We start from the raw sequence: 24,249 nt of genomic DNA on the forward strand, positions 1-24,249 counted from the left end.
CACAGCAGGTCCCACCTCGGCTCGCTCCGCCCTCAGTGGCTTGTGCACATCTGTCAGCTGCAGACGCACATGTGGCTGTGTCGGTCCTTCCCCTTTAAGGGAAGGGAAGCATTTCCTGAAAGGGTGGTGGGGGGAGAGGGAGACAAGCGGCCAGAAGGGAGGCCACATTTGTCTCCATGACAAACCAAGGACAAAAGCTCAGCCTGGAGCATTGCGGGAGGGGCCTGCCTCCTCTGGAGGATGGACAGAGCCCTCCGCCTCTGGCCTGGGGTCCAGGGCACCTTAGGAGAAGGGAGAGACGGTGTGCAGGGAGTGAGCAGCTGGGCCTGGGCATCCAGAACCCTCACCAAGTCAGCAGCCGCCACCCCTCACCCAGGCCTCCCCTCGCTGAGGAGTCTGGGTTTAATTTTCTGGTCAGGCCAGAGAGGAGGAGGAAGTGGACGAGGAGGAGGAGAAGAAAGGAGCGAGCTGAAGTTCTAATGCAGTCGGCTGGGATCTGTCACTCAGCGCACAGCCCGCTGACGACTCAGGGCAGCCCCAGCTGTAAGCAGCCCATGATTTATGGACACTGAGTGAACTCCTGCGGCAGAAACCAGCCTTGAGATCAGAGCGGCAATAGGGCCCTTTTTTTGGCAGGAGACAGGGCCTGCATTTTTCTCATTCATGCCAAACTGCTTTGCACGGCAATTAGCTCTGTCCTCATTTACTCTCCAGTCCCAAAGGGTAATGAAAGTCATATATCATCTTCAAGACTGCTAATTATTGAGCTCGCTTACAGGTAGGCTTTGTAACTGTGAGAAGGGCCTGTCGGCCCAATATTTATTACTCTTCCAATAAGTAAGCAAAGAGGGGAGGGTGCTGAGGGAGAGGGGGGAGGGAGGGAAAGAAGAGGGGGAAAAACAACTTTCTTGAGAGGCTGCCCAACCCCAGCCCTGGGATCTCTGACATACCTTCTGCAAATGTGCTCATCAGAGGGGAAACATCTTTATTCCACAGAGCCATTTTTCATGTCCTAACAAACCAACCTGCGAGAGAAAGCTGAGAGTGGTGAGGAGAGAGGCCTGTGGAGGGGGAGGCTGGGGTCTGCTCAGGAGAGTGGGGAAGGGACAGAGTGGGGGCATGGGGGAGGAGAGCACGGTAGAGAGCAGAGCAGAAGTGAAAGACAGAATCCATCCCGCCCCACCCAGGTCCTGAACATTCTCCCATCATCCTTGGGCCTGCCAGATGGATGGTGGGGGCAAGGGTCAGGACCCAGGCAGGGATTAGCTGTGTCTGTCACTTCAGGACCTGGCGTGTGGAAGGGCTGACGCTGGAAAGGGTTTCACCTGAGCCCTTTGCCTTAATTTAGTTGTCCTGCAACCAGATGGATTTGCGTCTGGAAGGTAATCCAAACCAACAGATTTCTGTAGGTGTGGTTAATGGAGGGGAAGGTGGGCCCTTATTTCCACTCTTAAATATAATGACTTTTTAGAAAAACTAAACATAAACATTAACCGAGTTACTGATGGTTGTTTTAAAACAGTGTGATTAAAATCAAAGCTAAAGAAATACAAATATTTAAGGACCCTTAGATGCTATACTCAACGTGCAGTTAATATTTATTAAGTGCATCCTCAGTAAACATGTCAGGTGTTGTTCTATGTGTGAGGTTACAGCAGAGATCATGATGGACCAGGTCCTTGCCCTCATGGAGCTTCTAGTCCAACGATCAATCCATTCTCATTGACTGTGGTTTATTTTCTACCAGATGTAAATGGTAATAGCAGCTGAACTAACATCTGTTTAGTGTTTACTATGTGCCAGGCACTGCGCTGAGAGGTTTCTGTTCACATTTCTCATTGAATCCCCACAACCTTATGTGGTTGGCCCTGTTGCGATCCCAGTTTTACGGATAGATTCAGTTACCTATCCAAGGTCATACAGCTAGTTAGGACTGAACAGAACCCACCTGGTTCCAGATTCCATTCCCTAAACCAGGGCGATGTATTTTCCTTAATTCATTCTGGACAATTTACATTTCTAGTTAATGACTTTGGTGCATTGGTCTGTTTTGGCATTAGAAGTCCTTATGGACAGATTTTCCTCTTCTGTCATCAGCAACCCTTTCACTCTGGGCCTCCATGGATGTCAGACACATTGATTTCAGGCTAAATTGGAGGAAGACTGTTAGGTTGACTGGAAAGTCCTTGCAGTTAGCACCAGATGCTCTGGAATCGTTCCTTGACGGTGCTGTGCTAGATTCCTCCCAGCGCTATTCAGGGACATCACACTGGAACCTTGAAATTGACCATGGTAGGAGTGTTTGCAGTATGGAAAATGGCAATTGCTACAAGCCAAGTTTTGGTTGGTTTCTTTGTTTCCTGAAGAGATGATGTAACAGCACACCACAGGGAAGGACCCAGGAAAAAGGGGAAGATATGATGCTGTAGCTCATGGTAAATTCCTGGTAATTTCTCTGCATTCAACTGAAGTGCAGAGAACACTAGAGAGAGAGTCTAGTGACCTGAGTTCTAGACCTGGTTTTTGCCTCTGAAGGATCCTGACTTGAGCTCTTTGTCCTCATTTGCATAGGGTGGCCTCCTGGGTGCTACCACAGTCATAGGATTAGGTGTAAAAATACTTTCATAAAGAGCCTAGAGCTATAAAATTAAACTTTAAAAGGTTTTTCTCATAAATATAAGGCAGTTCCCATCAAATATATACAGTGGGCTAGAGCTGTAGATATATGTGCAAAACATATTGCTCTGTGAACCATGTGAGTATGGAGGACATTCCTTTTGCTTCCTCTTTCTTTCTTCACCATTTCTGGAGCTAGACAAACAGAGTCAGAAAGCTACTTCTTCCCACCTCTGTCACCCTAGACAAGTTGCTTAGCATCTCTGTGCCTTGGTTTTCTTCTGTTTGAGATGAGGGTACTCGGTGGTGTCCACTCACAGGATGTATGAGGATTGAAAAGGATGCTGCGCATTGAATGCTGGGCACTGGCTTGACACAGAGGAAGTCCCAATACCTCCTCAGTGTTGCTGCCATCTTTCCCCTGCATTTTCTCTTTCTCTTGTGGGGAAGAGTGCTCTCTACCCACCTCCCAGCTGCCAGGGCCCCTGTATAGAGGGCCAGGGCTGAGACAGAGGGGCTGCCCTCACCTTCCTGGGAGCTGACCTTCCTAGGAGCTGGCCTCCCCTGCTGGAGCCTCCCAGCCCGTAGCAGCTCTGCAAACCTTGCTTTTCATTCCTTAAGCTCCCACCACTGAGAGTGAGGTGTGCTCCTGGAATCTCCTGTTCTCAGGTGTGGAGGCTCCAGCTGAAGGGGTGTGGCCTGGACTCTGTGGGTGGGTCAGCTGGGAGGACACCAAAGAGGCCACAGGGTTCTCCAGTCCAAGCACCCTTGATGCAGTCTACCTTCTGCCCAAGCGATTCAGAAATGCCCTTCTGCACAGCCAGCTTCTGGTCCTTGCAGGAGGGGCTCATGGTCCTCTCCTTGTGTGGTGACCATCTGTGGGGTAGCTGCCCCCTGCCTGCTGCCTCCCATGCTGCTCCCTGGCCCTGGTGCCTGGAGACTCTGGTTCCCTGATGCCATGCCGCTCCCTACTCCAGGTGACGTCCCCACAGTCTATGAACACGTGAACAGGATGTTCTCTTTTTCCGTCCATCCCCTGCCCCTGTCCCCTGATCGTGGGGGACAGATGGATCTACCACTTTGGCTGCATGCCCTGCCCCTCCCATCCTTGCTCCTCATCCTCTGTCCTGCCTTCTCTCCAGACCACCCTGGCACCCACTTTCTACTCCTCCCCACCCTGGGTTTGCCTCCATTTCCTTTCTCAGTCTCCCATTCTTGTTTCTTACCATCCTGTTCCCCACTTACCAGGGTCTGGCCTTGTGATAGCTTCTGGGCTTTTGAGGCTTCTCCAGAGTAGGTTGAACCCACCAAGTCTGGAGCAGGGCAGTGATGAGGGGAACGGGGGTCCCCAGCAAAGTCAGGCCTCAAGGTCCCTCCCTGGTCCTGCTGCTCTCTGTGGTGATGTCATCATCTGTACCCAGCTTCTCCTCTTATCAGGGGCATGGCTGCCAAAGCTGTGGCCTCACATTAGTGCCCCTGGAGGATGAAGGCTATCTGTATGTGGTCTAGTTAAAAAATCCTCAGAAGGAGCCTGTTGTCCAGGCTCAGGACCTGGACTCAACTCTGGAGCCATCACCGTGCTGAGCAGATGAGATTCTAGGATGGGCCAGGCATTGGCCCCCTGCCCACTCTTGTTCATGGTCGGATAGAAGTGTTGTCCAGAACAAAGCAGAAGCTATGCTAGTATGGAGGCATGCCTGTCCGGCAGGTGGACGTGGACTGCCCAACATTCCACAGCGTTAGAGCAGAGCCATTCCTGATGGGCTCAGAAGTGCAAGTTGCTTGAGCCTGGCCTGAAAATGAGCTGTCTGCCTGGCATGAGGGCTGAGGTCAGAGGGAGGACTTTGGGGGAGGAAAAAAATCAGAAAAGACTCACTGCAGCCCCTCCTTGTTCTGGGCCTCAGCAGATTTTTATTTATGGACGAATATTTTAAAAAAGAAAAGAGTGAAGTGAAGTGAAGTGAAGCCGCTCAGTCATGTCTGACTCTTTGCGACCCCATGGACTGTAGCCTACCAGGCTCCTCAGTCTATGGGATTTTTCAGGCAAGGGTACTGGAGTAGGGTGCCAGTTCCTTCTCCAGGGGATCTTCCTGACCCAGGGATCGAACCCCAGTCTCCTGCATTGTTGGCAGACGCTTTACCCTCTGAGCCTGAATCCTCTTGAACTGACACATCCCCTGAACACCAGCATGAGAATTCTGGATTGCAAATGACAAAAACATATCTAAACCTAGTAAAAGCAAGAAAGGGAATGTGTTGACTTACCTGCTGTGAAGGTCAGTGGTAGAGTGGGCTTCAGGCTTAACTAGATCCAGGGACCTGAAGAAGTCATCAGACTTGTCTTTTGGGCCCTACTCCTCTGATTCGCTCCTGCAGTCAGCTGGTTTCCTCTTCCAGGCAGTGGCAGCCTAGTGCCGGCAGCTCTGGGGTCCTAGTCTCACTATTTTCAATCCAAAGGAATGGAGAACATCTCTCTTTCAGAATTTACCTATGAAGAGCCAGGGAAGGACTCTGATTGGCCTGACATAGGCCTCATGCCTATCCCTGGGCCAATCTTTATAGGCAGAACGATAGGATAGAATGACTGGCCAGGCCTGGATCACACGTCTTTCCCAGAGGTCAGCTATCTCACAGGTATCCAAGGGCAAGAAGCAGTGCAACCAGGACTCATGGGCCAGGGATGGGCCAGTCAAAAACTGAAGCTATGCCATCTTCTGGATCTACCTGGGATTTCTCATCTGCTTCTTTTTGCCCACCTCCTAATTCTCTTACTTCACTTTGAAGATCAGCATTTCCCCTACTTCTCCCAGCATGTCCATGGCTCATCATGGTTGCTCCAGCCCCAAACACTACCTGAATTCATATTTTCAAGGAAAAGAGAATCTGATTGTTTGCAGGGATAAGCATTCACTACTGGAATGATCATCTGTGGCAGACGGTAGGCTTATATGGTGCAGACATGCCTGCAAGGTTTTCCTCTTGAGCAGACCTAGTTGTAGCGGTACCTTAGAGAAGGGGGCTATGGGTGAGTAGGCACTTCAGAACAAGACTTCATCCTGGTCCCAGGTGACCCAGAGAAGAGCAGAGCATGGCACCACCATTCTAGCCCTCAAGTAGCTTAAAGCCTAGTTGAGCAGACAAGATGCTCATCTGAGCCAGGGGTTATAGGAAGTCGAGGAGGGCAAGGTCACTGTACGCCAGGTAAGCAGAACAAGCAGAAAGGTGGGGGGGGGGGAACAGAGCTGGCCTTTCCAGGTGGGCAGAGAAGAAAGGACAAGCTTCTCTAGAGTGTAGCGCAGACGTTTCCCCAACAGATGCTCTCTTCTTCACACCTGAACTGACTCACTTGACTTAATATGCAAATATATTTCAATTATTACAGGCCTTCTTGCCTCCACCCCCAAATCCCCGCCAGACTCCTCATAACACCTTTGATCCTTGGCTGATTAGGAAGTGATCCATCCCCTCTGTTGCTCACTGTCTCTGGATATCTGTGTGGAGGTTGTAGGGAGTTTTTCATGACTTTTTGGAAGGTCAAGAATGTCTTCTCTCCCCAAAAGCCAAAATGAAAACAAAAAAAGCCCTCCAAGAATAAAAGGAGGAAAATAACTTTGCCCCTGGAGAAGGTTAAGAGCCCTGCAGCAGAGACTTCTCCCATGTTTGGTTGAAGAAATAGAGGTCTGGGAAAATTTGAGACTTGCCTACGTTCTCATGGTGGGACTGGGAACCTGACTTCTCATCATGGGCCCCTGCTGGCCAGTGGGGAGTGGGCCTGGCTAGGGGTAATCTGCGTGTGTGGGCTGAGGTGATTCCCCACCTTCACACAGATAGAGTAGAGGCTTGGCCCAGGAAATGTGACCCAAACCAAGTTCTGTTGGGAATCCTGGAGGGTCCAGAAAGTGGCTGAGAGGTTGGGCAGCTCTGTCAGGTGGCAGGGTGAAGGTCCATCCAATATGCTTTATCTGGGTAGATTTCATTTCCTGTCAGAGAAAAAGGAAGAGATCTTTGTGTTTCTCTGCTGATTTTTTTTTTTTTCTCCACTTTTCAGACAGATCAGAAATCAGATCTTGTCAGATAAGCCCAGTTGAAAGGAAAGAGGCAGAGGCCAGCACAAAGAGGTTTCCTGGCCAAAATCACACAGGAAGAACCCAGAGAGACCCTCCCCCTGCAAAGGAGGGAGCTAGGGCTTCATGTGGGCCTCACACCTCGCTTTCTCCAAGGATCTTGCTTTAGACTTTTAATGTTTCCAAATGAGGTTTTATTTATAGTGATTATTTTATTATTGTTATTTGTATGTGGCTAAAAGCCACGGATTGTAAATATAAACTTGAAGATCTCACACTTCTCACCAGGATGTGGCATCTCTGCCTGATTTCAGGCAGGGACGACCTAACCAAATGGAAGTAACTCAAACCTCACTTGACCTCTGAGAGGCCCAGAAGGCAGTCACCCGAGGGCAGAGGACTGTGAGGAAAAGGAGAGGGAGGGTGGAGAGGCTCCTAGAGAGTCTGGAAAAGAGGGGTGGGGGAGCCAGGAAGGAAAGAAAGAGGAAAACCAGAGGGAGGAAGAAGGGAGAGGGCCAGGGCGAGCAGGGGAGAGGGCAAGGTGACCGCGGGTATCAGTGAGGGGCCAATTGTCAAGGTTCTATCTGCCCGATGATTGATGGGAGCCTGGGTTTTTCTGTCAGCCTGTCACGGCGCAGGAATGTTTAATGTTCTCATTATTGGTTACGCTGTTGTGTATATTTCTCTGTCAGCACCGCGGACCCAGCTGAACTGGCAGAGCACTTCAAAGGCCTGCGGGTCATTCATCATCCCCATGACGCTCCGGCAAATGCTCAGCTTCAGCTCCGCGCCAGGGATTTGTTATGACTTGCGAGCCGGCTGACAGACAGGGCTGTGGCGGCCGTGGGAGGGGACGCAGGGGGGAGGCAGCCAAGCAGCGCTTTTTGTCACTCTGGGTCCATGGCAGCGCCCAGCGCCAGACCCGCACAACGCCCCCTCCCCTCGCGGTCACCGGAAGGGGGCCGAGGAGCACCCCGACTAGGGGCCCAGGTCCCGCCCCGCTCGCCTCCTGTCCTCCCGTCAAGTCCAGCCGGCGGCGCCCTCTCCCTTCAGTCCCACCCTTCTCTCCGCTGGCGGTGGGTCTCCAAAAGTTGTGCTGAAAACCCAGAGGTTGGGGAAAAAAAAGGGAAACTTGCAACCGTCCGGGGGCCCGGGGAGCGGCGGGTGGGGAGGGGTGAGGGGAGAGCTGAATATCGGAGCTTTGTTTCCTTTCCCAGGCCGTGACATGATTAATCGTTTTCTTCTGATCTAATTTTGGAACATGAAAAACAGCACATTTGTCTTGAAGAAAAATGATGTGCCGAACTGCGCAGATGGAAATTTCGAGCAATGAGAAAGATTAAAGTGAAACCCCACTCCTTAGACCTAATCATGAGTTGTAGATTATTCTGTCGGCCCAGCCAGATGGTAGCTCTGATTCCACAGCCCCTTCTTATATTAATGAATACTAGACTGTTATATTTGACTTAGGTAAGTGAAATGTCTATCAGAGCTAATGGACTGCCAGCCAGCATAACACATGTTGTACCGCTAAGGGTCCTTGCTGCATTTTTCATGTTTTATACTAATGTAGAACATTTTGTTTCCTACTGTTTTTCATCATTGTCACTGTTTGCTAAATATTTTCACATGGAAGTGGGGAGAGGGAGACAAAGTCAGGAGGAAAAAGAACCCCCCTCCAAACTTGTGTCCAAAGCTAATTTCCTCCCGTTGGGCTTGGCTATAACTCTACAAGTAAAACAGTCACCCGGAGCAATGCGTACAGGAACTCAATAGTAACGTGATTAAGTTCCTAGTCAACAAGACTACACTCCACTGTATGTTAACAAACCTAATTATAGCCCCGTGGTGATAAATTGGGCCTGGGCCCTTGCTGCACATCTCTGAGGTCATGTCTCCAAGAGCAGCTTGACCCTCTTGTCCCAGGAGAGGGGACTGTCCCAGAGAGGAGTCCCAGGCTCAGCTTGGGAGAGGGGCTGTTCCCCCCTAACCCCTTGGTCCAGCCCCTGAGGAAGGTGGGCAGATGCTAGGAAGCACTACAGAGCAGGAGGTCAGAGGTCTGAGCATCTGGGCAGTAGGCTTTCATGATGGAGGCTGGTGGGCGTTGGGAGCTATTGGCCCCATCCCCAATGTGAGCAGTATCAGAATGTCTGAGATGAGAGTGTAGTGATCCCAGATCGTTGGTTCCGTGCTGGCATGGGGACTTGCCCACTCTGGGCCCAGTAGAGGGTGGCTCAGGCCCTTACCCTTCTTCCAGATGCCTTGCCGGTACACTGGGAAGGCCCTGAAGAGCTTGTAGTTCTCTTACTTGTTTGTGAAGGACCTCAGCCTGGGGTAGGGGGTGGTGTTCTGGAGAAAATACATCCCAGAGATGGACTCTGAAAGGTGTCTGGGTACACATAAGATGGAGACAGTTGAAGGACATCTTCAAGGGGTGGTGTGTTGAGAAAAAAATGGAAAGGAATACTTAGATGGAGCAAACATGAGAATGCCTGGAGGGAGAGAGAAGGAAGAGAAGAATGCAGAGAGGCATAAATGCAAATATGCAAAGAAATGTAGATACCAACCGAGTAGACGGCTCCTGAACTCAGAGGAACTCTTCTTGCTCCAGCCAACATGAGTTCTCTGAAAAGCAAGTCTGACCCCTGCTTAAGAGTTCTCTCTTGGCTGTGACTCCCACAGGGGTTATTTCAAGTGCCTTATCTGGGAATAGATGACCCTTTTCCCTCTGCACCTAGCTTACCTCTCTCGCCTCTTCTCTCACCTGTCCTCAACTCTGAACCCTGCACTTCTGGGTATGAACCTTCATTTGAGCCTTCTCTAGGTCTGCAAGAATGCCAAACTTTTTCAGAGCAATTTGCTTTTGTTTGGGTTTATCTCTGTCTACCCCTCTTCCTTGCATTCTTTCTCTGGCAAACTCCTACTCATCCTTTAAGATCCAGTTCCCATGTGTTCTTGATTTTCCCCAGGAGGCAGAAACTCATTTAGGCTAGCTCTAGTAATGGGGATTAGTGTTAGAAGGTGGCAATAAGGACAAAAAAGTCTTCTAGGGATCCAAGAACAGCTGTATAGCTGAGCCTCTCAACTTTTCTGATAACTGGCTCATCCATGACCTCTCCCATTTTTTAAACCTTTTTATTATGGTATAATACATGCATAGAAATGTGCACATATCATTAAAATATAGCTCGATGAATTTTCACAAACTGTAACCCACCAAGAGCTCAGAAAATAGAACATGCTGTACTTTAGTACCTACCCACTGCCTCCCACTGGTTCCCCTTCTTTGTTTAATTTTTAAGTGCAATTTTCACCCCAACTTTTGTCCACTGTTTACTATGACATTTTGTGGGTTTTCAGTGGGTATGGGGTTTTTTGAACAGCTTTATTGAGTTAAAATTTACATACCATAAAATCACCCATTATTAGTGAACAATGTAATGATTTTTAGTAAACTTTAATAATAGAATTGTGCAATTATGATCGAATCCAGTTTTAGAACATTTCCATCATCCCCTCCCCAATCCATTCTCTTGGGCCATTTTCAGTCAATACTAGGTTCCAGCCCTAGTCCTAGGCAGATTTAGGTCCATGATCCATTTTATTTATTTATTTTTTTCTTTTTTATTTTTTTTATTTTAATTTAATTTTATTTTATTTTTAAACCTGAAAACATGATCCATTTAAAAAAATATGTTACAAGTCTTTTGAGACATAACTCACATGCCATACATTTCATTCTTTAAAAAGGTAAAATTCAGTGGTTTTTACATATATTAACAAAGTTGTGTAAATATCATCACTGCCTAATATTCCAGAACATTTCACCACCTGAAAAACAAAAACACCCAGAGGGATGGAATGGGGAGGGAGGAGGGGGGAGGGTTCAGGATGGGGAACACATGTATACCTGTGGCGGATTCATTTTGATATTTGGCAAAACTAATACAATTAAGTAAAGTTTAAAAATAAAATAAAATTAAAAAAAAAAAAAAAAAACATACCCATTAGCAGTCACTCCCCAATCCTCCTTCCCCCTGGTCTCTGGAAATCACTAATCTACATTTTGTCTCTCTGGATTTGCCTACTATAGACATTCAATATAAATGGAATCATATGATATGAGGCCTTTTGTGTCTGGTTTCTTCCACTCAGGAAAATGTTTTTAAAGATTCATCCATGTTCCAGCATGTATGAAAACTTCTTTCCTTTTTATGACCAAACAGTATTCTGCTTACATGGATTTGCAGCGTTTTGTCTTTTCATTTCTCACTGATGGACATTTGGGCTGTCTCCACTTTTTGGCAGTTATGAATAATGCTGCTATCAACATTTATGTACACGTTTTTGTGTGCACATGTTTTCAGTTTTCTTGGATGTGTATTGTAAGTAGGATCGCTAGGTCATATGCTAACTCTGTGTTTAACTTTTTGACTGTGATTCATTTGAAGTTAATTTTTGTCTATGGTATGAGGTAAGAGTCTAAGTTCATTTGTTTTGCATGTGGATATCCAGTTGTCCCAGCATAACTTAAAAAAATCTTGAACCATCCCTGAATTTTATCAAATGCTTTTTCTAAATCTACTGAGTGAGGTATTGAAATTTCCAATTATTACTGTTAAATTGTCTGTTTCTCCTTGAAATTATCATATGAGGTTTTTCCTTTATTCTTTTAATATGATATACTGTATTAATCTTTAAATATTAAACCAACCTTACATTCCCATGATAAATACCACTTAGTAATGGTGTTTAATCCTTTTGATACATTGCTGAATTTGGTTTGCTAGTATTTTGTTAAGGATTCTAATTGTCTCTGTTCATGAGGGATATTAATTTTCTTTTTTGTGATATCTTTAGCTTTGCTTTCTGGGTAAATCTAGCCTCATAGAATGAACTAGGAAGTAATATTCCCTCCTCCACTGTTTCCTGAATTTGTAAAAGACTGGGTTTATTTCTCCTTTAAATATTTAATATTTGATTACCAATAATTCCATCTGTGATTATGGTTTGTGTGTCTGCCCTCTGAGGCCTCTCGCAACACCTACCGTCTTACTTGGGTTTCTCTTACCTTGGACGTAGGGTATCTCTTTACAGCTGCTCCAGCAAAGCGCAGCCACTGCTCCTTACCTTGGGGGAGGGGTATCTCCTTACAGCCTCCCCTCCTGACCTTGAACGTGGAGTAGCTCCTCTCGGCCCTCCTGCGCCTGCGCAGCCACCGCTCCTTGGACGTGGGGTTGTCCTCTCGGCCGCCGCCCCTGACCTCAGGCCTGGGGTAGCTCTTCATGGCCGGCTGCCGCCCCTGACTTTGGGTGAGGAGTACCTCCTCTCGGCCACGCTTTTCCTATTTGGAACCAGTCTGTTGTTCCATGTCCAGTTCTAACTGTTGCTTCCTGACCTGCATATAGGTTTCTCAAGAGGCAGGTCAGGTGGTCTGGTATTCCCATCTCTTTCAGAATTTTCCACAGTTTATTGTGATCCACACAATAAAAGTCAAAGGCTTTGGCATAGTCAATAAAGTGGAAATAGATGTTTTTCTGGAACTCTCTTGCTTTTTCCATGATCCAGCGGATGTTGGCAATTTGATCTCTGGTTCCTCTGCCTTTTTAAAAACCAGCAGAGTACATCATGAGAAACGCTGGGCTGGAAGAAGCACAAGCTGGAATCAAGATTGCCGGGAGGAATATCAATAACCTCAGATATGCAGATGACACCACCCTTATGGCAAAAAGTGAAGAGGAACTAAAAAGCCTCTTGATGAAAGTGAAAGAAGAGAGTGAAAAAGTTGGCTTCAAGCTCAACATTCAGAAAACGAAGATCATGGCATCTGGTCCCATCACTTCATGGCAAATAGATGGGGAAACAGTGTCAGACTTTATTTTTTGGGGGCTCCAAAATCACTGCAGATGGTGATTGCAGCCATGAAATTAAAAGACGCTTACTCCTTGGAAGGAAAGTTATGACCAACCTAGATAGCATATTGAAAAGCAGAGACATTACTTTGCCCACAAAGGTCTGTCTAGTCAAGGCTATGGTTTTTCCAGTGGTCATGTATGCATGTGAGAGTTGGACTGTGAAGAAAGCTGAGTGCCGAAGAATTGATGCTTTTGAACTGTGGTGTTGGAGAAGACTCTTGAGAGTCCCTTGGACTGCAAGGAGATCCAACCAGTCCATTCTGAAGGAGATCAGCCCTGGGTGTTCTTTGGAAGGACTGATGCTAAAGCTGAAACTCCAGTACTTTGGCCACCTCATGTGAAGAGTTGACTCATTGGAAAAGACTCTGATGCTGGGAGGGATTGGGGGCAGGAGGGGAAGGGGACGACAGAGGATGAGATGGCTGGATGGTATCACTGACTTGATGGACGTGAGTCTGAGTGAACTCTGGGAGTTGGTGATGGACAGGGAGGCCTGGCGTGCTGCGATTCATGGGGTCACAAAGAGTCGGACATGACTGAGCAACTGAACTGAACTGAATTCCATCTGGGTATAGACTTTTCTTTGTGGGAACATTTTTAATTACTCTCAGTTCCATTTTTCATCGTAACTTTATTCTGATTTTCAATTCTTTTTGAGTCAGTTTTGGTAATTTGTGTACTTCTAGAAATGTGTCCATTTTAACTTAATTGTCTAACCTAATGACGTAAAAGTTGTTCATGTTTTCTCTTATAAACTTTTAATTTTTATAGTATCAGTAAGTATATACCTTCTTTTTTCTTGATTTGAGTATTTTCTGTTTTCTCTCTCACCTTCTAGATAATTTGGCTAGGGGTTTGCCAATTTAGTTAACTTTTTCAAAGAACCAATTTTTGGCTTCATTGATTTTTCTCTACTTTTCCTTTCACTGATTTTTTTCTCTGCTGCTGCTGCTAAGTTGCTTCAGTCGTGTGCGACTCTGTGCGACCCCATAGATGGCAGCCCACCAGGCTCCCCCGTCCCTAGGATTCTCAAGGCAATCACACTGGAGTGGGTTGCCACTTCCTTCTCCAATGCATGAAAGTGAAAAGTGAAAGTGAAGTCGCTCAGTTGTGTCTGACCCTCAGCGACCCCATGCACTGCAGCCTTCCAGGCTCCTCCATCCATGGGATTTTCCAGGCAAGAGTACTGGAGTGGTGTGCCATTGCCTTCTCCGGATTTTTTTCTCTAAGGATGTTGTTTAATATACTTTTTTTTTTTCTTTTGCATTTTTCCCTATTTCTTTCTGTTAGGTTTCTGATTTAGTCTTGTTCTGATCATAGAACATACTTTATATGGTTGCAATCTTTTATAAGTTATAGAGAACTGTTTTGTGGCCATGCATATGGTTTATGCTGAAGAATATTCCATATCCTATTGAAAAGAATGTTTATTCTGCAGTCTTTGGGTGGGGGTGTTGTATAAAATGTCAATTGGGTCAAGTTGATTGATAGTGTTATTCAGTTATTATATATCCTTTTATCTCATTGTTCTATCAATTATTAAGAGTGAGATGTTGAAATCTGTTTATTATTATTGAAATATCTGTTTCTCCTTTCACTTCCATCAGTTTCTGATTTACGTATTTTGGAGCTCTCTTGTTAGGGGCACATACATTTATAATCATTACTTCTTCATATTAACTTATCATAATAAAATTTCCCCATTTTATCTCTAGTGATAGTTCTTGTCTTAAAGTCTATTTTGTCTGATATTAATATAACTACTCCTGCTCTTTTATGATTATTATTTTCCTGAAATATATTTTCCCATCTTTTAACTTTAACCTATTTATGTCTTTGAATCTGTGGTTTTGTTTACTGCACTTCGTTTGGCCTGGCTTTTTCTTTTTAAAACCAGTTTGATAATCTCTGCCTTTGAATGGGGTTCCTAATTCATTCCCTTTTAATGTAATAATTGATATGGCTGGATTTATACCTCCCATTTTTCTATTTGTTTCATATCTTTTTTGTTTTATTGTTCCTCCTTTACTGCCCTATGTTAAATAATTATAGATTTAGTTAAACAATAAATATTTTAATCTCTATCTTGTTTTATTACTGTATTACTTCAAGTTATTTTCTCAGTGGTTGCTCTAGAGATTATAGTATTCATTTTGACTTACTTCAGTCTATTTCAGAATATTACTGTCTTAATTCTGGTAAAATATAGAAACTTTTTCTAACACATCTTTCATTCTCCTGTTTGTGCTATGATTGTTATATGTGTTACATCTGTGTGTTAATAAACTAAACAGTACTAAGTTATTATTTATTGTCATAATCTTGTATTTTGTTAAATTAAGAAAAAATAGAAAATACATATACAGAGTTTTTCTTATATATACTCATGTGTTTATCATTTTTGGCAGTCTTTGTTTCTTTTTGTGGATTTATGTTATTAATTTGGGTCACCTTCTTTTACCCTGGTTAGTATTTCTTGCAGATTCTGTATGTTTATCTAGAAATGCTTTTATTTTACCTTTATGGTTGCAGGATTATTTTAGCAGGATACAGAATTCTTGATTAAACAGTTTTCTTTTCTTCCAGTATTTTGTATATGTTGATCCACTGCTTTCTAACCTTCATTTTTTGTGATGAGAAATCAGCTGTTAAGTGTATTTTTATTCTTTTGTACATGATGAGTTGATTTTTGCCTGCTGCTTTCAAGCTTTTCTCTTTGTCTTAGGCTTTTAACAATTTGACTATGTGGATCCAACTTTGAACCTCTTGTATTGATTAGGATTTATTATCCTGGTTAGGATTTATTGAGCTTCTTGGATATGCAAATTAATATTTTAAATACATTTAGAATGGTTTTGTCCATTATATCTTTACTTTTTATACCCTTTCACTTTCTACTTTCTTTCTAAGATAACCTTTACAGATCTGTTGGCACCCTTAATACTGCCTCACATCTCTGCATGTGTGCACAGGAGTTGTTGACCATTGATGTATGGCTATCTTTGGCCCTCTTTGGTCTCTGCTGTACATGCACAGTGTCTGGTCAACCCAGGATATGTGAGAAGATTGTCAAGTCCCTTATGGCTATCTTAACTCCTGAAACTTCTTGATAAATTCCTGGCTAGCCCACTAGTCATTTGTTTGTCTGCACCAGCCCTAAAACCTCAGGTTAATGAAGATGATGGGCCTCCCTGTTTGCTTGCTGCTGGGATTATCTCGTCAACTGACAATGCTATAAATAAAATGTGCCCCCTCTAGCATCATAGTGAAGCTACTGGTTGTCAGGTCACTGATAGAACTGAGGGAAGGGGAATGGGGTGTGAACAGCCATAGACTCGTGGTATTCTTATGCATGGATTGATAGTTTTAATAAATAATTTTTTCTTAGTTGTTGTGTGCTTTTGGTCGAGTTCCAAAGTGTGAAATATTTTGATTTGCTTGCTTTTTTGGCTTGGTTTGTTTTTTGTTTCTGCTGATTGATCTCCATTTAAATATTTCTGTTTTCTCTGTAACAAAAAAGGAAATAAATGGTGTGCTGATTAGAAAACAATTCATTACTAATGAGGAATGAAAAGTTATGTGTACACAGAAACCCTTACATAAGTGTTTTATAGCACTTTATGTACAATAGGTAATAAGAGGACACAACTCAGATGTCCTTCAGTGGGAAAAGGATTAAACTGTGACACATCAATACCATGGAGTACTACTCAGTGATTAAAAGGAACAAGCTATTGATACAGCAACCTGGATGAATCTTCAGAAAATTGAGCTAAGTGAAAAAAAAAGCCAAACCCTAAAGGTTCTATACTAAATGATTGCATTTATGTACTGCTCTTGAAATGAGAAAATTATAGAATGGAGAACAGATTAGAGATTACCAGGGGCTAACGTGGGGGTGGGAGCTTGAAGGAAGTGGGTATGACTATGACAGTGTAGCATAAGGGATGGAAATGGCCTGTATCCTGGCTGTATCTCTGTGAATATCCTGGTTATGGTATCATGGTACAGTTTTGCAAGATGTTACTATTTAGAGAAACTGGGTAAAGGGTATGCAGGATCACTCTGTATTACATAAAAATAAGGAGTTTAAAGAAAAACTGGCCTCTCTTAATCATCTGTATATGTATATGTGTCAGCTGTGATACTTAGAGTAATTAAAAAATATTCTTTTAAAAATCTATATCTTCTTTGATATATGCTGTGAATTATTAAGGGAGGTATGTTAAAATAATCCATTATGATTGAGAAATGTCTGTTTCTTCTTTTAGGTCTGTCAATTTCAGTTTTACGTATTTTGAGGCTTTGGTATTGCATGCATATACATTTAGAATTACTCAATCCTCTGTTGATTGTGCTTTTAATCACTGTGAATATCACTCTTAATATCTTGTGATGCTTTTTTCCTTTAAGTCTATTTTGTCTGATTTTAGCTTAGTGACACCATCTCTCTTTTTGTTAGTATTTGCATAGGACTCCTTCCTAGTCTTTTACTTAAAATTTTTTCTGTATCTTTATTTTTTTATGAACTCAGCTTAAAGTTTTCTTTATTAATGACATTAAAATTTTTGAAAATTAATCATGCTTGTTATAAAAATATTATAACATACTAATAGAATGAAGCTCAACAACTCAGAAATAACCATGAATAATATCTGGATGAATTTCCTTCCAGAATTTTTTATACACATAATTTTACATGATTTATACTCATCAGTATTTTTAAAATTCATGTCGTAATAGTTATGAAAATATTTTCACTTTGGCAAGTATTCATCTATAACATTTTAAGTTGCTGGAGAGTATTTTATAATATGGATATACTACAGCTTATGAGAAATATGTTATTAATAAAATATATCTTTATTTTTAAAGGATCTCTCTTATAAACAGGGGCTTCCCTGGTGGCTCCGTGGTAAAGAATCTGCAATTCAGGAGTCGTGAGTTTGACCCCTGGGTCAAGAAGGTGCCCTGGAGAAGGGAACAGCAACCCACTCCAGTTTTCTTGCCTGGGAAATTCCCTGGACAGAGGGGCCTCATGAGCTATAGTACATGAGGTCACAAAAAAGTAAGACACGACTTAACAACTAAACAACAACTCTGATGAACAACATCTGCAATTGTTTTATTTAACATAATATGAAAATTTTGCTTTTTAATTGGGCTATCTTGCTTAGTTATATTTATTTATTTATTTTTTGTGTATTGTTATTTTTTAATTTTTATTTATTTATTTATTTTTTAATTTTATTTTATTTTTAAACTTTACATAACTGTATTAGTTTTGCCAAATATCAAAATGAATCCACCACAGGTATACATGTGTTCCCCATCCTGAACCCTCCTCCCTCCCCATTCCATCCCTCTGGGTCGTCCCAGTGCACCAGCCCCAAGAACAGAAATCACACCACTTCATTTGTTACAGAGAAGAATGAGAGGCAATAATTCGAGGGCCCCAGGAAGCTTTTTCATCCATAAGATAACAGAAAGGATTATCACCTTCACCGCCCAAGCCATTTATTAACATTTTCTTTTGATCTCTGATCTCCCACCCACATCAGTGCGCCACTTCCAGAATGGAACCCTGCCTTCAAATCTTCTACTAGTTGGAAGGCTGGTCTATCAGTTTGTCTTAGTAACGGAATGGAGGTCCCCAACTCAGCTGAGGAACCTGGACAAACCTTCTTTGATTTCAGCCTCATCCCAAGGCCCATAAATGTTTTCTTTAAAAAGCTGCAAGTGAATGAGGTAGAAAGGGCAGAGACATGAGATGGAAACCAGCAGAAGGGCAAAGAGTATGGCTCCCACAGCACTGAGGGACGGCAGGCCTCCTAAGGCTGAGAATGCAAAGAGCAGTGTGACCCCCGCATAGCTGCGGGGCATACATGCCTTCAGTTTCTTCTGTAACATGGGCCACAGGGCAAAAATCTGGATGGCAAATGTCGCCATGATGAAGGCATGGAGGGATCGGGGCAGGCGGGAGGCAAGGCAGACAGAAGCAAAGATGGCCACGTTCAAGGACAGTGTGCAGGATACAATGGCAGCATTGGCACCGTAGTCAAAGAAGATGAGGTGACCTAACAGCATGAAGACTGCCGTGGCATAGATGGTGTCAGTGCTGACAGACTCTGTCAGGGTCTTCAGCACTGGTGAAGAGCCATACGTGAAAGTAATGAAGACTCCGGCACTCTTCAAGTCAGCCCACTGGGTCCACTCACTCTTCTTCTGTCCTTCATCTCCATCAGCGAGATAAAACAAAACATAGCCAATCAGTGAAGAAGCCAGGCCGGTCCCAAAAAGCCACTGAGGGGCCAGAAGACCCTCATCCATATACCACCAGATAACCACAAAAACACAGACACTGCTCAGCTGCTGTATCACCACACTGGACTCAAACACCACAGCCCAGTATTGGTATTTCTGGGCATAGATGTTTTTCCAGAGCTCTTCGAGGAACCTCCGATCCACGTAGTTATCAGGAAAGGGCTGTTGCTCATATAAGACCTAATGCCACCTGGCCTCTTTGGTGTTAGCTACAGGCTGGGCACACACTATCCTTTCGCTCAAACTCAGGCGACTTCAGTCTCCCTTGCAGAGGTCCATGTGGTTCTTGTTCTTTATAAAGTTTTGAAGTAAGACTTCTCTGGAAAGTCCATGCTGAGTTGTGGTTGATATTGTACTGACATTCCCTTGCTTTCAAAGGCAGCAACCCAGGCTAGGCCTACAGTAGATGAGTTTGTTCTCTGAGGCAGGACAATGCAGCTAAGTTCCTGCCCACGAGTTCCTAGGGGTGCGCGGCTGGGGAAGGGTGGCCACCCGCTGCTTAGTTATAGTTAATGTAACTACAAGTGTATTAGGGTTTACATCTATCATTTTATTTATTCAGTATTTATCCCACGAATTCTGTATTTCTTTTTTCTCTCATTTCTTGCCTTCCTTTAGATTAAACAAATATTTTTATTATTCCATTTCTTCCCTCTATTGTCTTGCTATTTGTAAATTCTTTTATTATTATTTTTAATAGTTTCCTTAGAGCACTGTACATATATCTTTGATTTATTAAAGTCTAATAGTACTTTTAGCACTTTCCATATCATGCAAAGGCTTTAGAATGCTTTAATTCTATTTTCCACCTCCAACTTTTATGCTTTTATTTTCAAATGTTTCAATTGTACATATATTTTACACCTTACATGATATTATCATTTTTCTGTAGAAACAATATTCATTTTTTCATTTGTTAAAGTTTGCCTTTCACTCGGGGTTCTCTCCATATCTTGATTTTTAAAAAATGTTTACATATAATAAACTTTATTTTTTGTTATGTACTGTTTTATGGATTTTGTCAAATGCACAGAGTCATTTGGTGACTCTCAGAATGGCATAGAGCCACCACCAAAAACTCTTGGTATAGAGTAGTTAATCACCCTTAAATTCCCCTGTTGGGTTGGGTCAATTCTGTTCCCAACTCCAACCCCTGAAGATATATGTAGCCTTCCAGGTCTGACTTCTTTCACGTAGGACTGTGCATTTAAGATTCATACATGTTATTGTGTGAATCAATAAATTGTTTCTTTTTACTGCTGAGTAGTATTCTATTGTATAGTTGTCCTGTACTTTGTTTATGTATTTGCTAGCTGAAAGATATCTGGGTTGTGTCCAGTTTGGGATAATTATGAATAAAACTTGTATAAACATTCATTTATCATAAGCATACATTTTTATTTCTCTTGGATAAATACCTAGGAGTAGGATTGCTGCGGAGAAGGCAATGGCACCCCACTCCAGTACTCTTGCCTGGAAAATCCCATGGACGGAGTAGCCTGGTAGGCTGTAGTCCATGGGGTCGCTAAGAGTTGGACTCGACTGAGCGACTTCACTTTCACTTTTCACTTTCCTGTATTGGAGAAGGAAATGGCAACCCACTCCAGTGTTCTTGCCTGGAGAATCCCAGGGACAGGGGAGCCTGGTAGGCTGCCGTCTATGGGGTCACACAGAGTCGGACATGACTGAAGTGACTTAGCATAGCATAACATAGGATTGCTGGGTCATGTGGTATGTGTATGTTTAATTTTTTAAGAAACTGCAAAATTTTCAAATTTGGCTGCCAAATTATTCAAACAAGTCAGTCAGTCTTTTTAGTTTTAGCCTGTCTAATAGGTATGTAGTGTATCTCATGGTGGTTTTAATTTGGTTATCCCTAGTGACTAGTTCGGAGAAGGCAATGGCAAGCCACTCCAGTACTCTTGCCTAGAAAATCTCATGGATGGAGGAGCTTGGTAGGCTGCAGTCCATGGGGTCGCTACGAGTCGGACACGACTGAGCGACTTCACTTTCGCTTTTCACTTTCACGCATTGGAGAAGGAAATGGCAACCCACTCCAGTGTTCTTGCCTGGAGAATCCCAGGGACGGGGGAGCCTGGTGGGCTGCTGTCTATGGGGCCGCACAGAGGCGGACACGACTGAAGTGACTTAGCAGCAGCAGCAGCAGCAGCAGTGACTAGTTATGCTGAACATCTTTTAATGTGCTTGTTAGCCACCCATATATCTTCTTTGGTGAAGTGTGTGTTTGGGACTTCTGGCAAGTTAGCTATTAGGTTGCTTGTTTTTTCTTTTTATTGTTGGGTTTTTAAGAGTTATTTATATATTCTGTATACAACTCTTTGTCAGAAATATAATTTGCAAATATTTATTTTGAGCCTATGGCTTGCTTTTGAATTCTCTTAACAGTGTCTTTTGGAAAGCAAGAGTTTTTTGTGTTTTTTTTTTTAATTGGAGGATAATTGCTTTACAATATTGTGTTGGCTTCTGCCATACAACAGTGTGAATCAGCCATAAGTACACATAAGTCCCTTCCCTCCTGAACCTCTCCCTCACTCCCCCACCCCATCTCACCCCTCTGGGTTGTCACAAAGCACCAGGTTGAGCTCCCTGTGCCCATACAACAGCTTCCCAGTGGCTATCTATTTTACATATGGTAGTGTAAATATGTCAGTGCTAGTCTCTTAATTCATCCCACCCTCTCCTTCCCCTACTGTATCCAAAGTCTATTCTTTATGTTTCTGCCTCTGTTGCTGCCCTGCAAATAGGTTTATCAGTACCATTTTTCTAGATTCCATATATATGTTAATATACAAAATTTGTTTTTCTCTTTCTGACTTATTTCACTCTGTATAACAGGCCCTAGGTTCATCTAATTGTGTCCAACTCTTTGTGACCCCATGGACTGTAGCCCATCAGGTTCCTCTGTCCATGGGGATTCTCCAGGCAAGAGTACCGGAGTGGGTTGCCATGCCCTCCTCCAGGGGATCTTCCTACCCAGGGATTGCACCCAGGTCTCCTGCATTGCAGGTGGATTCTTTATCATCTGAGCCACCAGGGAAACCCCATGCAACATGCACAGGTTCTTCTACCTCACTCAGTTCAGTTCAGTCTCTCAGTCGTGTCCGACTCTTTGCGACCCCATGAATCGCAGCGTGCCAGGCCTCCCTGTCCATCACCAACTCCTGGAGTTCACTGAGACTCACGTCCATCAAGTCAGTGGTGCCATCCAGCCATCTCATCTTCTGTCGTCCCCTTCTCCTCCTGCCCCCAATCCCTCCCAGCATCAGAGTCTTTTCCAATGAGTCAACTCTTCGCATGAGGTGGCCAAAGTACTGGAGTTTCAGCTTTAGCATCAGTCCTTCCAAAGAACACCCAGGGCTGATCTCCTTCAGAATGGACTGGTTGGATCTCCTTGCAGTCCAAGGGACTCTCAAGAGTCTTCTCCAACACCACAGTTCAAAAGCATCAATTCTTTGGCACTCAGCTTTCTTCACAGTCCAACTCTCACATCCATACATGACCACTGGAAAAACCATAGCCTTGACTAGACTGACCTTTGTGGGCAAAGTAATGTCTCTGCTTTTGAATATGCTATCTAGGTTGGTCATAACTTTCCTTCCAAGGAGTAAGCGTCTTTTAATTTCATGGCTGCAATCACCATCTGCAGTGATTTTGGAGCCCCCCAAAAATAAAGTCTGACACTGTTTCCACTGTTTCCCCATCTATTTCCCATGAAGTGATGGGACCAGATACCATGATCTTAGTTTTCTGAATGTTTTAAGTTTAATGTTTTAATGTTTTCTGAGTTTTAAGCCAACTTTTTCACTCTCCTCTTTCACTTTCATCAAGAGGCTTTTTAGTTCCTCTTCACTTTTTGCCATAAGGGTGGTGTCATCTGGGCAGATATCTGAGGTTATTGATATTTCTCCCGGCAATCTTGATTCCAGCTTGTGCTTCTTCCAGCCCAGTGTTTCTCATGATGTACTCTGCATAGAGGTTAAATAAGCAGGGTGACAATATACCTCACTAGAACTGACTCAAATATGTTCCTTTTTATGGCCGAATCATATACCATTGTGTATATGTACCACAACTTCTTTATCCATTTATCTGCCGATGGACATCTGGGTTGCTTCCGTATCCTGGCTTTGTAAATAGTGGTGCTATGAACTCTGGGGCTTCCCTGGTGGCTCAGACGGCAAAGAATCTGCCTTCAATGCAGGAGACCCAGGTTTGATACCTTGGTTGGGAAGATTGCCTGGAGAAGGAGATGGCAATCCACTCTAGTATTCTTGCGTGGAAAACTCCGTGGACAGAGGAGCCTTGTGGGTTACAGTCCATGGGGTCGCAGAGAGTCGGACACAACTGACTGCTAACACATTCATGATCACTGGGGTACATTTGTAGTTTTCAGTTATGGTTTTCTCAAGGTATATGCCCAGTAGCAGGATTGCTGGGTCATATGGTAGTTTTAATCCTAGTTTAAAATTTTTTTAATTAATTTTTAATTGAAGGATAATTGCTTTACAGTATTGTGTTGGTTTCTGCCAAATATCAACATGAATCATCCATAGGTATAAATATGTCCCCTCCCTCTTGAACCTCCCTTCCTATCCCATCCCTCTAGGTTGTTCCAGAGCCCCAACTTGAGTACCCTGAGTCGTATAGCAAATTCTCTATTTTATATATGATTATTGTGTTTCCATGTTACTGTCTCCATACACCCCACCCTCTCGTTCCTCCCCACCGCCCCCATGTCCGTAAGTCTGTTTTCTATGTCTGTGTCTCCATTACTGTCCTGCAAATAATTTCATCAGTACCATCTTTCTAGACTCCATATATAGGTGTTAGTATACAATATTTGTTGTTCTCTTTCTGACTTAGTTCACTCTGTATAACAGGCTCCAGGTTCATCTACCTCACTGGAACTGACTCAAATGCATTCCTTTTAATGACTGAGTAATATACCATTGTGTATATGTACTTCTTTATACATTCATCTGCTGATGAACATCTAGGTTACTTCCATGTCCTAGCTGTTGTAAATAGTGCTGCTATTAACATTGGGGTACACTTGTCTTTTTCAGTTATGGTTTGCTCAGGGTACATGCCAAGCAGTAGAATTGCTGGGTCATATGGTAGTTTTCAGAGAAGGCAATGGTACCCCACTCCAGTACTTTTGCCTAGAAAATCCCATGGATGGAGGGGCCTCGTAGGCTGCAGTCCATGGGGTCGCTAGGAGTCAGATACGACTGAGTGACTTCACTTTCACTTTTCACTTTCATGCATTGGAGAAGGAAATGGCAACCCACTCTGGTGTTCTTTCCTGG

The 24,249-nt window shown here is 43.6% G+C and overlaps 1 long non-coding RNA gene and 1 pseudogene across 2 annotated transcripts in view; one reads left to right on the forward strand and one right to left on the reverse strand.

Annotated features, from left to right (window-relative positions):
* Window positions 1-17,725, forward strand: part of LOC129620937 (uncharacterized) — a 71,402-nt gene extending 53,677 nt beyond the window's left edge. The window contains exon 6 of one of the 2 annotated variants that reach the window (XR_008698933.1): window positions 17,471-17,725. This is a non-coding gene — a long non-coding RNA (uncharacterized LOC129620937). Of the gene's footprint in view, window positions 1-7,897; window positions 8,387-17,470 lie in introns of those variants that run through there. The other variant, XR_008698936.1, reaches the window with a different exon arrangement.
* Window positions 17,726-18,008: 283 nt separating this feature from the next.
* LOC129656111 (phosphatidylinositol N-acetylglucosaminyltransferase subunit C-like) overlaps window positions 18,009-24,249 on the reverse strand; it is a 70,296-nt pseudogene continuing 64,055 nt past the window's right edge.

Source organism: Bubalus kerabau, chromosome 1 (genome assembly GCF_029407905.1).
Source record: "Bubalus kerabau isolate K-KA32 ecotype Philippines breed swamp buffalo chromosome 1, PCC_UOA_SB_1v2, whole genome shotgun sequence".
Lineage (NCBI taxonomy): Eukaryota > Metazoa > Chordata > Mammalia > Artiodactyla > Bovidae > Bubalus > Bubalus kerabau.